A 16,172-nucleotide genomic window follows, 5' to 3' on the forward strand; every position below is an offset into this window, starting at 1 on the left:
TTTATTTCTGTGATGGCAAAGCTGAATTTTCAGCATCATTACTCCAGTCTTCAGTGTCACATGATCCTTCAGAAATCATTCTGATATGCTGATTTGCTGCTCAAGAAACAATTATTATTATTATTATCAATGTTGAAAACAGTTGTGCTGCTTAATATTTTTGTGGAAACCATGATAAGTTTTTTTCTGGATTCATTAATGAATATAAATTTCAAAAGAACAGCATTTATTGGAAATATAAACCTTTTGTAACATTATAAATGTCTAACTGTCACTTTTTATCAATTTAATGCATCCTTGCTGAATTAATTTATTGAAAAAAAATCTTACTGACCCCAAACTTTTGAACGGTTTTTTAACACTTTATATGTTTTGAATTATTGTAATTTAATCTGTATGTATATTCATATTTTATATACTTAATGTTATTGTAATATTGTATTAATGCATTTTACTAATAAAGGAAAATACATAACTGCACTCATGTGTAAAGGGTTCAGTTTCTATTGGCATAATAATAATAATAATAATAATAATAAAATTCCTTGGGAAAAACACATGACGGTAACTTTGATTTTATTTAATCTTACAGATGTTTCCTACTTTCTAAACACTCAGATGCCAGTGTGGCCTGATGTTTGAAATGTTAAAAGTAAAGGAATTATTGAAGCAAAACAGGTGTAAATTATTGACCTGGATAATTGTTTTGTTTCAAAATACCTCATCACATTAAATTTAAGAGGACAAAAACCAGCACAGTAATGAATATAAAATATTGTATACCACAGAATCACGTCATGACATTTTTTTTAAAAAATTTTTTCTAATGTGAAGTTTTAAAACAGTCCTCAAGCATGGTTGTATCTTTAGCAGGCAGTGTTTGGTCAGCTCCTGCAGACCTCGTTCTTGAAGAGGTTGACTCTGAAGATGAGGCTCAAGAAAAGGAAACATGTCCAACTGCAAACTCGCCGCCAAATTCACAACCTCAGTCCCAACCACAAACACCATGGTCACCAGAACAATCTCTTCCACTGAGTGTCACCACACCCTCACAAGCACACATAGAACTGGAGGATGCGGAGACCCAAACTGCACGATGGACACCCATGATCGAGAGCATCAGGAGAGAGGCGGAGGACACCGCCATATTAATTATGGAGGAACGGTAATAACTCTCTCTCTTGCTGGAAGCACAGTGGCAGCTTGATGATCAAGTATTTAAAGTAACAGACTTAAAGGAACAGTTCACCTAGAAATGAAAATTTGCTGATGATTTACTCACCCTCAGGCCATCCAAGATGTACAAGAGTTTATTTCTTAATCAGAACAGATTTGGTGAAATGTAGCATTACATCACTTGTTCACCAGTGGATCCTCTGCAGTGAATGGGTGCCGTCAGAATGAGAGTCAAAACAGCTGCTAAAAACATCACAATAATACACAAACCATCAGTTAATGTCTTGTGAAACATAAAGCTGCATGTTTGTAAGAAACAAATCCATCATCAAGGCATTTTTAACTTCAAACCATTGCTTTCAGCTAAAATACGAGTCCTCTATCCATAATATTGCTTACTCTAGTGAAAAAGTCATCTCTTCTGAATCAGGAGTGAAATATGCACAGATCAAGCACTGTTTGCAAGCAAAAACAGTTCTAAACAAATAAAAAATGGTGGATTATGATGTTAGAGGATAACATATTTTGGACTTCTGTTTTGGTCAGAAGCGATTTAAAGTTTAAAACGTCTTTATGATGGATTTGTTTTTACAAACACACAGCTTTTCACTTCATGAGACGTTAACCCTCTGGGGTCTAAGGGTGTTTTGGGGCCCTGGAGAAGTTTTGGCATGCCATTTTTCAGTATCTTAAAAAAATATTAATAGCTAAAGTCTGATGGACTGGAGTCGTGTGGATTATTGTGATGTTTTTATCAGCTGTTTGGACTCTGATTCTGACGGCACCCATTCATTGCAGAGGATCCATTGGTGAGCAAGTGATGTAATGCTGAATTTGTCCAAATCTGTTCTGATTGAGAAACAAACTCACCGACATCTTGGATGGCCTGAGGATGAGTACATTTAAATTTTTAGGTGAACTAGTCCTTCAAGAGTGAAAACCAGACTTATCTGTGTTGCTGTTCTCTGGTGTAGGTTGATACATGAGCGTCTGGCGATGGCACGAATGGCAGAAGATGTGGCACGTCAGACAGCAGAGATGGCTGTCAGGGAGTTGGCACAGGCCCGGTTTGGCATTCAGACCATTGCAGAAGAGCCAGAAGATGTTGATCAAGAGTAATTCATGCACACCAACAAACAATCAATCCCTCTTTGTGATAAATGTATATACTGTATATGCATACATTTAGAAAAAAAAATATGTTGAAAACCGTTTTTGCTTCTGAATATTTTTGTGGAAATCATGATACACTACCATTCAAAGATATGGGTAAGTAAGATTCAGAACTTATATAAATTTTATTCATGTTACAAAATATTTCAAATAAGTGCTGTTCTTTTGAACTTTCTATTCATCAAAGACTACTGAAAAAAAAAAGTATCATGTTGTCCACAAAAATATTAAGCAGCGCAACTGTTTTCAACATTGAAAGCTGATGGTTTTTCAGTGACCAGTTCTTGAAATTTCACCATTTGTCCCCCTAATACTAAATATTTGATAACATCCTTGATACAATACCAAAACCTTAATAACTTGAATGTTTCTGTGTCACAGATTACAAGTGCTGCAGGAAGAGGAAAGTGATGTAGAAGTCATACGGAATCAAATAGCAGCGTAAAACATATGAAGAATTATAACAAACATGATAGTTGATGAACAAGGAAATCAGGAATAACCAGCATATTTGTTAGTTCATGCTGGGAAGACTAATATCATAGTTTCTTACTCCTCATGCTTTCCTTGTAGCAAACATGTTTTAGTGCTTTTCACATTAGTCTTTGTTTGCAAAACAAAATAACTGAAAGTAGGGTCTCTGTATTTTTAGATCTGTGTTTTATAAAAAATAATGCCACGCATAATTACAACTCACGCATTTCCGGCGCACTGCTTAAAATTTCAAGATTATGTCGTGTCCTAGCAACCGCATCGCATATCATAGAGGCGCGCGGTGCCCCCTCTGCCGTTGCTATAGTTACTAATCGCGGCTCTGATGCTTGTCTTCTGCCTCGTCTCAGTCAAAGGACTTTGTCTTAGTGAAGGATGGCGCAAATTCTTCACTTCCAAAATGAAAATTGTTATCGTTCCAGTCAATCGCGTCAACATATCATACAACTTCTAACGCGTTAATGTATAAACAAACGGCACAAAATGGATGGATATGGACACTGCATCACCTGATGCGCTCAGAGACCGCGTCTGATTTCAGAGTAAGTTCATTATAATTACAGGATTATAACGCGTGAACTAGTTTATAGCTTTCTGTTTATAATATTTTGGAAATGTTTAAACTTAACAAGAGAATGGAGATTTTTGGAAATCAAACAGGCACATCTCAGTCTATCATTACTCCATCATGCGAAAATTGTGCTTATGTAAGTTTATATATAGCTGACACAGATGTGTTAGTTGCTTACCAATGTGATTAGCCTGTTGTTTATATAATAGCTGATGTCTGCGTCATGCCTTGTGTATCCACAGGTGTCAAGTACCTTCAGTTAAGGAGTTTGTTCCAGAAGGACAAGAGGCAGAGGCTATACACACTGCGGTGACTGTTGAAACCCCTGTGGAGGAGTTCAAGTCCTCTTCACCTCTACAGGAGGAACCAGAGTCTGAATCCGAACCTGAGCCTGAGGAGATTCATGAGGAGGACGAGCCCAGGGACTCCAGTGAAGCCGAAGAAGAACCTGAGCCGATCACTCAGCAACCTCAGTCCATTACCAGCACCTCTGTTTCACGAACTGATTCACCGGTAATTCATGTATAGGCCTACTGTCCATCTAACTTGAAACTTTCTTGCTCTGACTAGGTATTCTTGTTAGTCCTTCAGATTTATCTCTCTTACACTGTTTTACTTTTGTGACTTTTCACATATACAAATTATTCAGTGTGTACACCAAGTACATAAAACTCCCTCTGGAGTTAGACTGAATAAAGTACACTGTGCTCACAAGCACCCTGCTGCAGTGACCATATTTTTTCTTGGTGCAGATTTTTGCCTCTCTGTGTTACAGTGTTTGAAATAAATATCTCATATTTCTGTTATTTTGCTTCAGGTGGAGAGTACAGCTCCTGAAGAGGAAAGCAGTGGTGAGTGTTTATCTCAGTCATTCAGAATAGATCGTGTAAACACACTGATGCTAACATGATAAAAAGCCACAGAATGACATCACAACTGGCGTACATTACCTCCACATTTTTGTTTCTCACATACAGTGGCCCTAAAAGTTATTTGGACATGTTTAGAAATTTAAGACAAACCTTTATTTATTAATGTCATTGCATTGTAGTTCATGTTAACTATGGACATATTCCACTAACTTCTGACAACCAGAATGTGTAATGCAAACCAGTACGTTTTCCAAAGTGTTTATGAATTTATTGCTGTCTTGGAGTCCTGTGTAATTGTAATTAAAGTACCTATAATTGTCTGTTATTATTGCAAATTTTCAATATAAAGAAAGCTTAACATTTATTGGAAAATTTATCGGAAAATTATTTGTGAAAATATATGTGTAATAGTATTATTACAATAAATTTAAAAAATTTATGTTAAATAATGAATAAAAAAATGCATAAATATAAAATTATAAGTTCATAATTTTCAGTCCTGTGTCTGTGAAAATGTTGGCAGGAAAAGTAGAAAACTGAAATAATAGCCCAACTAGGTAAGCAGAAAAAAAATCAGTACCACTGGCATTTCTATTGATTTATTATTTTGTTAACCTAACAAATTTATTTTTGTGAATATTTTTGCTTGAAAAGTGTTCTTGTGTTATATTTCTTCAAAATAAATGTCACTTGGTTTGATACTTTATCTAATGCAATACATTTTGGGGCCACTGTAACTGGCATTTCCGGACATTATTCTCAGAATGTTCTGTATAACAGAGCATCAAATATTGTAAACATTTCATGTAACATAGAATAATATAATTGACAATATGCTGCTATCCCCACAGACCCTTCCAGATGTGATGCTCTGAAGAGATGTTTCATGCGTGTACCATATGCGCCACAGGCCCTTGACAACTTCAACCAGTTCTTGAAAGACATCGATGTCACTTTGCCCAAAGTGCCTTCCATGCCCAATCTGCCCCCTGCTCTCTCTCAAATCACCCAACAGCTGCCGTCTCTTCCTCCTCAACTGGCACAGCTCCCTCAACAAATTTCCCAGCGATTCTCCAAAATCACCCCACAATTCCCAAACCAGACGCTTTTTAGTGCTCCTCATTTTCCCAGCTTTCCCGTGCAGTTATCCAGCCTCCCACAACAGCTGTCCAAAATTCCACAACAAATATCCAACCTCCCGCAAAAGGTATCCAACTTTCCACAAAGGCTGACCAGCATTCCACGGTTTTCCATCCTTCCGCAACAACTCTCCAGCATTCCACAAAAAATATCCAGCATTCCACAAAAGATAACCAGCATTCCACAGAAGATCTCCACCATTCCACAGTGTGCCCAACAGTGCTACTCTAACATTCAGAGCCGTCTCAACAAACTTAAGCCGGAACAGGATGCCCAAGGAGCAACCGCAGAAGACTAGGGATCTGGAGTTGGACTGTCTCGTCCGCCAGTCCCCACTCCATTCCCCCCGTACCCCTTCGCCCTCTTCCCCAAGCTCTGTCCTAGACCTGCCCAATGTGCCCTCTTACCCCCGTCTGCCACCCATTACCCCTTCCAGGCAGTTGTCAGGCGTCTCCAACCCTGCCTTCCACATTGAGGACGACCCCACCTCTGCTAGACCCTCAGGTGATCCACGCTGTTGCCTTTTTTGTTAGACTAGTCTGTGCTATGTTTTGCTTATGCCTTGCTGCCAAATGTGACTTAGAGAAAATTAGGTTGTGGGTGCCTGTAGTGACCAAAGTGACCTCTTTATATTCCAACCATTGACCTCAAGCTCTAAGGTCCATTTTACCTCAAGGTAAGTCATAAAGAGGATGCTACTGAAGGTGCCAGTGTCAAGGTTTCTTGTATGTTTCTTTATTGAGCATTGTCTAATCTCCAGTGAGCTCCAGACTGAGTGTGCACCCGGCCGTCAATGTGGAAGATGTCGACTCCGACCGAGGGAAAATAGGAAGGAGATCTCGCCCCATACCACCAATAATAAACCCACAGGACCCCAACCTCAAAACCCTCACCGTCCCTGGTGCCCATAAAGCTAATCGGACAAGGTAAATCTGCCTTGTTTCATTAATCAATGGATGTAGAAAACCTGCGGTTACATTAGCAAAATTTTGCAGACAAAAAAAAATCTATTGTCAATGTAGCAATGTGTGAAGCACAGCTCACACAGAAGTCACTTTCAAATCTAGTAGCTTTCTGTTGATCAATGTGGTGAATTCATGTGACCAAATTTCGAACAATGGTAAATGTAACCACACCTAAAGTGTAAATATTCAGGACATTTGCACTGCACTTAACCTGTGCTAACATAAAGCCCTTCAATTTTGATGCGAACGCTAGTCTGTGTTACAGAAACTTCCGCTTAATGTGTAGTTTTAGTGTCTGAGGGAAACTGTTAAAGCCATGTGTGCTTTACCCATCCAATCAATGTTATCAATGAACCTCAAAAATATGCAAATCATAATGTTAATCCAGGGTTTGCAAATGTACAGTACAGTGAGAAAATCTGGAAACCTGACTACTCAGCATCATGAAGTGCAGAATTAGCAATCATTGAATAAAGAAGTTCAACTGTGAAAAGCCCAACTGATACACAAATATTGATATACATTTTATGTTTTGTTTCTTTTCTGTTCTGTTGTCTGTGCGCACACACACACACTCACGCACTCACGCACATACATACACATATTGCACATACATTTTGCACTGGATGCAAAACAGTGTATGCAGAGACAGAAAACCACAGACAATTTGGACCAAGATGTAAGATGCTTAAATAAGTCTGTCAGAGTAATCCACTCCATATTCTCCACTTCATTTTGTGCATTTGTGTGCATATTATTAATTAAATATGTGAAGACTTTCTCATTACCTTATCATATCCAAGATTTTTTTTTTTTTTTCATTTAATTTTTCAGTGCATTTAATGAAACTTGTCCTATTAAACCTGTAGAGCCCCTTCATAACTTGTCATCTTGTGGTCTTCTTACAGCAAGAGACTTTACTCGCAAGATGATGAGGAGTTAGAAACTGCAGTCCGGGCCTGGCCAAGCCAGAGTAGCATCTCAAGTGCAGATGATGGGTAACTAATAAATACTCTTTTAGAATGTGAAATTAACATGAATGCATGGAAATGAAATATTAGATATTGATAGAATGTGGCACAAAACAAATTACAGATAGAGGCTAGTTGGGCACATTACAGATATAGGTTAGATATAGTATAATGTGCTTTGGGAAACCCAAGAGCAATATATATATAAATATGGGATTTTTTTTTGGGTAAATGCACTAATTATCTTCTGTCTTCAGGCTAAATCAACGGCCAGCCTCTTCAGCCAGCCAAACTAGTACTGTAGTAAATGAGAGGTTACAAGAGCTGGTCAAGCTGTTCAAAGAGAGAACAGAGCGAGTCAAAGAGAAGCTGATTGATCCAGATAACTCGGATGATGAAACACCACCTGCCTGTGAGTTACCAAGTGGCATTTATTTTAAAGATCGTCAGCAGATGCACACTTTTCTAGCAAATTGTTTCTCATAAATGAGTTTGTTGACAAAACAATACATTTAAAGTGCTTAAGACAAAAAGTACAGGTTTTAGACACTGGTTGTCAAACATTACTTAATAAACTTAGTTCCTAGTTAATGTGGGGCTAGTTGATTAAAACAATGTTGAGAAATGTATACTAAATATAATGTAGAAACTTACATTTTCTGTAAAGCTGCTTTGCAACGATTTGCATCGTGAAAAGCGCTATACAAATAAACTTATGGTTAATATGGTCTTTTATGAACAGCCCCAGCTAAGCAAGCTCCAGCTTCTCCTCCTGAACCTCCAGCAGAGCAGAAAACAGAGCAGGAGGCGTCCGAGGCCCCTGCTGAGAAAGAAGAGGAGAAAACAAAGATCCTGTGCTGTAAAGTGAAACCTCAATCCAGGATTGGTCGGCTTCTGCAGTGCCGTTTTCCATCCAGCATCGACCCCTTCACTAGTGAGCGCTCCTCCCGTCTCCTGCAGTCCTCTACTCTTTGTAATCCTGAAGACTGGCCTACAATTGTCTACATTTGAGCTGTCTTGGCATTCCACACTTGCACATAAATCCAATCAGTTACTGATTTTCCCTCATTTTTTGTTCTGTTCTCACGCTTCACATCCTTTCTCATTTTAAACTTAAGCCTTTGATATCTAGGCATTAGGTTTATAAATGATAAAAGAAAAAACAAGTGCTTTTGTATAAAGGGATACATTTGGTGCACATTGGTGATTTAATTTAATTTATTTAATGATCATAATATTTGTTACTTCGTTTAAATCATTCAAGTTTAATTTAAATAAATAAAAAATTAACAAACATTGCAACTCCCAAAAATTTGTTTGGTTTTATATAAACATTTTGGTGCACCACAATATTTATTTTCCATAAACCATCTGAGTGAAATAAACACTGAAATCTTCCATTGCTCTGTATTCTCTGTAGATCTGATCTACGTACTTTGGCTGTTTTGCGTGTCTTTGGCATTTAACTGGAGCGCGTGGATGATTCCTGTACGTTGGGCATTTCCATATCAAACACCGGATAACATCTATGTGTGGCTGTTGATTGACTACTTATGTGATGCCATCTACATACTGGACATCCTGGCCTTTCAACCCAGACTGCAGTTTGTGCTTCATGGGGACATTATGGTAAATATTGACAAGGGAAAAATATTAGAATATGTAAAATGAAATAAATATTTTGTTTTGGGGGTTTTTTCACCCTGCGTTTTGAAAAATATTTGTTTTTAGACCGGCAAGAAAGAGATGAGAGATAATTACATCAAAGCTATACGATTCAAGGTAATGAGACATTTATGCTATTTATCGTTTCATTAAATACAACGTTTTGGACTTTTCCAGACTGACTAAATTTGATGCTCTGAGGTACTGGACACATTCTGTAGTCTAAGAAGGGTCTCATTTCCTGTGTTGCAGCTGGATGTGGTCAGTCTGCTTCCACTGGAGCTTCTGTACTTCAAAACAGGGATTAATCCACTTCTCCGCTTACCCAGGATCCTGAAGGCAAGCTGCTACTCGGACCTTAGAACTGGGCTTTAGAAAGATCAGTCCGTGATGAACTTAGTTAATTCTTTAATGTGTCCTTCCTTTGTGCAGTTTATGTCTTTCTTTGAGTTCAACAAGCGTCTGGAAGCTATACTGACCAACGCTTACGTTTACAGGTTAGATGTTAGCTTCTATAAACCTTTGTATTGGGCATTTGTTTAACATTTTATTTGGAGTGTTTTTGCCAGTTCATTTCTCTCATTTCATTTATCAGAGTTATTCGAACCACCACCTACCTACTGTATGCCGTCCACTGCAATGCTTGTCTGTACTACTGGGGCTCTTCATTTGAAGGTCTGGGTTTCTCAGAATGGACCTATGATGGGACAGGCAATAGGTATTTGAATCATGTATTTTATTAGCTTTCATTTACATCAAATCCAGGTTTTTTGCACTAAAAACAGTTTACATGTTTTTGGTCCAGTAAGAATTATATATTTAAATTACCTCTGTTATGATTGGCTAAGATTGACGCACCAATATAATATTGTTCATCATAGTAGCGGGCATATGTTAATGTACTCATGTTTATGAATTTGATGTCATAATCATGGTGATTTTTGGAAGAAAAAAAAAATCCTATTTTTCCCATGATGTGTGACCGACCCCTTTTAAATTTTATCTTTAAACATTATATTTTCAAATGTTATATTTTCAGTTTAGATTTTATATGTTTAGATTTTATATTATATTTATGTTCACTTTGTGACCGTTTCAGTTATTTTCGCTGCTACTACTTTGCTGTGAAGACTTTGCTGACCATTGGTGGCCTGCCAGAACCCACAACACTTTTTGAGATTGTGTTTCAGCTCATCAATTACTTTATTGGAGTGTTTGTGTTCTCCATCATGATTGGTCAGGTAAGGCCATTATCATGGTGTGAAAGGCATTAACTGATTAGTTTTTTGTAGCATTTAAAGGGATAGTTCCCCCAAATATGAAAATTCTGTCATTAATTACTCACCCTCATGTCGTTCCAAACCCGTAAGACCTTCGTTCATCTTCGTTCATCAGATTCATTCAACAATTCTTCTCTTCCCTGTCAGTGTCCGCCGCCATTCACGAGAGTACCACGACGCATGTGTGTGGTGCTGCTGACGCAGGAGTCGGCGTTCTGACGTTGAATCCTGATGTGCTGCGCCTTGTTTACAAGCAGAGGAATGCACACGCATTCATCATGGTACTCTCGTTAATGGCGGTGGACACTGACAGGGAAGAGAAGAATTGTTGAATAATTGAATAAAGTCGTTATTTTTGTCTTCTTTGCACACAAAAAGTATTCTCATAGGTTCATAAAATTAGGGTTGAAACACTGATGTTACATGGACTATTTAAACAATGTCCTTACTACCATTCTGGGCCTTAAACATGGAAGTTCCCTTGCTGTCTATGGAGGGTTAGAAAGCTCTCGGATTTCATCAAAAATATCTTAATTTGTGTTCCGAAGATGAACGAAGGTCTTACGGGTTTGAAACGACACGAGGGTTAGTAATTAATGACAGAATTTAGATTTTTGGGTGAACTATCCCTTTAATATCATTGATCGAGGCTTGCGTTATGTCAGATGAGAGACGTTGTTGGTGCGGCGACTGCGGCTCAGACAAACTATCGTGCCTGTGTGGATAGCACAGTGAAGTACATGGCCTCCTACCGCATCCCTAAAGATGTGCAGAACAGAGTGAAAACCTGGTACAGCTACACCTGGCAGTCCCAAGGCATGCTGGGTAAGACTAAGACACACATCAATGCCAAAATACATTACAGACATTCATCCATAATGGCCATTCATTAACTTAAGATAAAAATTGACATTTTGTGGTTTCATGCAGATGAACAAGAGCTACTAGATCAACTACCTGACAAGATGAGGCTGGATATAGCAGTGGACGTCAGCTACAACATTATCAGTAAAGTGCCACTCTTCCAGGCAAGTGCTAAGATTTAAAATTCTGCATAAATTCTAATAAATACAGTACAATTCTAATAAATATATTTAAATAAATAACTACAGTTGTGGACAAAATTTTACATACACTTTGCAGTATCTGCAAAATGTTAATTATTTTACCAAAATAAGAATTATCATACAACATGCATGTTATTTTTTTTATTTAGTATTGACCTGAGCAAGATATTTCACATAAAACATGTTTACATATAGTCGACAAGAGAAAATAATAGTTGAATTTATAAAAATGACCCCGTTCAAAAGTTTTCTTTCAGATTCTTAATACTGTGTTGTTACCTGGATGATCCACAGCTGTTTGGTTTTAACAGTTAAACTGCCCGCTGTTCTTCAGAAGAAGAAAAAAACTGTTCGGGACAAACAAGGGACTCATGAACAACTATCACTAAAAAAACAAAATACAAACAAACAAAAAAAAAACAGCTGTGGATCATCCAGGTAAATAAAAAATAACAAGCATTTTGTATGATCCCTCTTATTTTGGTAAAATAATTAACATTTTGCAGATACTGTAAAGTGTATGTAAAATTTTGACCACAATTGTACATAAAATAATTGAATTATTAAAATTATATATATATATATATATATATAATTGAATTTAAATTGAATTGTGCAAACTATTTGCCACAGCTGGTGTTATATACTGTCTGTCTATATATGTAAAATGTAAATTATATTTTAGAAGAAATATAAAAATTTAGAAGAACAAATAAACAATTGGATGGATGGATAGATAGATGAGGTAATTCTTTAACCTGCCTTGACTTTGTTGCTGTATTACTTATCTGCATCTCTTTTTCCCTGCATCATTGTGTCTTTCTCAGGGCTGTGACAGACAGATGATCTTTGACATGCTTAAGAGTCTCAGATCAGTGGTGTACCTTCCCGGAGACTATGTCTGCAAGAAGGCAAGGAGCACAAAGATGTTTAGCCTGCATAACAGACCTTCAGACATCAGACAAATCAGTTTACTATAGCAGTAATGGTACAGATATAAATTTCTCATGTAATCAATTTTATATATGTATATATATATATATATATATATATATATATTACAGGATGAAGTGGGCCATGAGATGTACATCATAAAGGCAGGGGAAGTCCAGGTAGTTGGTGGCCCTGATGGAAAGACAGTGTTTGTGACTCTGAAAGCAGGAGCTGTGTTTGGAGAGGTCAGGTAAGGGCTGCTATATTTAGTTTTGTCAGGATAAAATCCCTCGTTGTCAAATTTGCTCTTAGTTCATGTCTTCTTCTCCAATAAAGCTTGCTTGATGTGGGCGGAGGAAACCGGCGAACAGCTAATGTCGTAGCACGTGGTTTTGCTAACCTTCTCATCTTGACCAAAAGGGACCTGAATGAGATCATGGTGCACTATCCGGAGTCCCAGAAACTGCTGCGCAAGAAAGCAAGGTGAGTGCAACTGCTGGAAGGAAAATAATGAGCCATGAAGATTTTCCCATTTTTCCTTTCATTTTCCACTACGATGATTCATCGATATTTCACTAGATAACTTTCAGCCCTAGCTTTTGTTCAAATAATGTGTAACCTGCTGTTTGCCCTTAAGGAAAATGTTGATGAAGGATAAAAAGCCTGCTGAGATGAAAGAGGAAGAAAAGGAGCCCATCCCGATTATTCCTCCTCGTGCCGAGACACCCAAACTGTTAAAAGCAGCACTGGAGATGACAGAGAAATCAGGAATGAAAGGAACATGGTCCAAACTTAAGGATAGGACCAACAGATCGAGTGTCTCCTTGCAGGTACATACCTTGAATTTGACCCAAAAAAATTCATTTAAATGTAATGAATATAATAAAAAATATAATTATAAGATAATGAATATAATTAATAATTATATGTCTTAATATAATATATGTAAAATATATATTGTATAATTTATATGTAGATGTACGTATTATACATATTAAAATTTACCAAAAATATTAAAAAATGACAAATATAAAAAAATATTTAAAAGGACAAAAAAAATAATAATATATTTAATATATAATATACATTTATCAATTCTTTCTTATGTAGCACTCCATCTCTTCTTCTGCGGCACTCAACTCACCAGTCCATGAACCGCACTCAGATCAAGACGCAGACACTCTGTCTCAGATATCAGACAGCTCAATGCAAATCCCCACGACCCCCACCGGTGCTGGAGAGGGGAATGTATTTACTGAAGAGGGCCCAGCAGAGGAGGAAACTAAATAGCAAAGAAGTAATCCAGTGGCAAATAAAGCAGCTATGAAATAACCCAGACAGCTGAGACCATCAAAATAATTTGCAGGACACTGTTGTGCTCAGTGTTTTGCTTCTGAAATGGGTCATGAGGTCAGGTAAAGTCAGTGAACTCAGGAATGCACAAAACTGTCTTCTCGTTTAGTTTTCTCATTCAGAATATATACTAATGATGCAGTAATACGCAAAATATAACTTCTCATACATCAATAAGCTAACATACTAGCATAAACCATGAGGTCGACCCAGGATGTCCGGTTGCTTTTAGCTTTGGTCTTTGGTTTGATAAGTGCCTTAATAAACTCTAAACACGGCACTGTACACACCCTCAGTGCTCATTGCTATATGAGCTCATGAATGTTTAGCATTATGTAGCATTTCTTCCCAGTTTTAAAAAGTATTTTCCAGTGTCCTGAGGATTCACTTAACAACGCAATGATTTTCAGCTGTCTGGCCTGTTTGAAACACAGTAGGTCTAAACTAAAGATGTTACATAAATATGATATGCACAACTACTCTCTAACATTTTCTCTGAATAAACTGCATCTTTTGGAATTATTGTTATTCTTTCAGGTCGGTTGGTTTCTCTGTGCAGCATCTGTCTACTGTGCTGAAGATAATAGTGTCAAAATGTGAAATACAAGTGATTTTATTCCTCTGTTCATGATATCCAGATGTAGCGGGAAAAGTGCTGCCGTTAACAAAACAAAATCAAATAGTTAACAGCTTTTCAGAACCAAAAATAGATGGGCAGAAGGTTTGAAAATGAAAATGGCCTTTTTTTTATATAAACAGTCTCTGATGACTTGTTTTTAATTGTTTTCTTGTTTTATAGCTTCCTTGATATATAAGTTTGCATCAAACACTGGGAATTTAGTTATGCTTATTGGACAAGTACTATGTATGGAGGACGAAACCTGCAAAAACAATAAATAAATAAATACACAAATAAATTCCCTCGCAAAACTTTTGCGTTAGTTTTATTTTAAACTTGGACTCAAGTTCAAATACAGTCAACTTTGCTTATAGTTTAAGGCATGGTTTTGGGACATTAATACGCTTTATGTGGCTTAATGTAGGCTACTATAACAGTGACACTGGAGGCCCAATTCGGTATTAGGCCTAATAAATATTATTAATACTAATAACAATTGTAATATTAATGACCTCATTAATAGCATTACTATCAGTAAAGCAGCTAGCCATAATGCAACGTTTCTCCCCCATTTAAAACCGTTAGGCTATAGAAAACGCTTAAGGGAGGCTAATGGACGAAGATGGTATAGGCTAAAACCAAAATATGGTACACAGTTTATTAATAAAATATAGCATATTATGCACAGGAAAGCAGACAAGCCCAGAATAGCTATAAACAAGCCAAAACCAAATTTAAAGCGAAACTGAAAGTATGGGCTCACGTACCGCTCTCATTGAGCACAAATCCAAATGTTTCCATATTCGCAATGTATTTGAAGCTAAACCATTATTTATTAAATTAACTGGGCTTTGTATGTTCCAATATCGAAGGGGAAAAAATCATAATGAACAAAAATGTGCCGCACTGGAGTTGACCGGGGCTCACGCTGTACGGCACAGACTATACAGATTATTTAAATTGACTGTGTAACATTTTATCTGTATTGGTGATTCTATGTTTTATTTTAATAATGAACAGGCCGTTTGCAATGAATATGTGCGCATGAGGCACCGGCGCGATCAAATCGCTGAAACATAAAATACTCCCCATTCATAACTACAACCATTTGCTTCGTTACTGAATGAATGAATGCGTCGACTTGCTCATTAGCAAGTGACTTGCCGCCACTTCCTGGCAATTTTAGTTTTGAATCACAAAGATAAATTTCTTTTTGCCACCATTATTGCTTTATTTATTATATTAATAATACACTTAATGAAATGTGAAGAATATGACATAAAACATGAGATACAATTAATAAGGCTAGAAAAACTTTGCCTCTATAACAGTAAAAATGCACATGTAAATCAATTTAAGGGGGCAAATATTGTCCCTTAATGGAAAAGGTGTAACTGCGGTCTAAGTAATTTAAGGGGGCAAATATTGTCCCTTAATGGAAAAGGTGTGACTGCGGTCTAAGTGGAGGTACTCAGAAGAATGTTAGGCTAAATGCCCTAGGGGTACGCCATTGTAAAATGTTTGAGAACCACTGGCTTAATGGATTACTGCGTTGATTGCCTGTATTATATTTTTAATAAAATATAAAATGTGGGCTTTTTATATCACTGTCTTCTTATATTAAGCCACGTTAAGCGCGGTTTTCTATGGGGAAGAAAACGCTTATCATGCAATTCAGCTCATATGGGCTCATCTGCTTGCATGTACACAGAATATATTTTTAATAAGTTCTATAGCATATTTGGTCTTTTTTTTATCACCGTCTTCATTAAGCCACGTTTTCTTTATGGGAGGAAAACGCTTCTGTTCTTACCTGCTTTCATGTATAATTGATTAATAAACTGTATACCGAATTCGCCCTTTTATACCTCTATCTTAGTCCATTAATTAAGCGT

At 37.1% G+C, this 16,172-nt stretch overlaps 1 pseudogene; it reads left to right on the forward strand.

Moving 5' to 3' along the window:
* The window catches only part of LOC107707464 (cyclic nucleotide-gated cation channel beta-1-like), a 23,890-nt pseudogene extending 9,603 nt beyond the window's left edge, over positions 1 to 14,287 (forward strand).
* Positions 14,288 to 16,172: the final 1,885 nt, after the last annotated feature.

The sequence above is a fragment of the Sinocyclocheilus rhinocerous genome, unplaced genomic scaffold (genome assembly GCF_001515625.1).
Source record: "Sinocyclocheilus rhinocerous isolate Xijiao unplaced genomic scaffold, SAMN03320098_v1.1 scaffold534, whole genome shotgun sequence".
In the NCBI taxonomy this organism is placed as follows: domain Eukaryota; kingdom Metazoa; phylum Chordata; class Actinopteri; order Cypriniformes; family Cyprinidae; genus Sinocyclocheilus; species Sinocyclocheilus rhinocerous.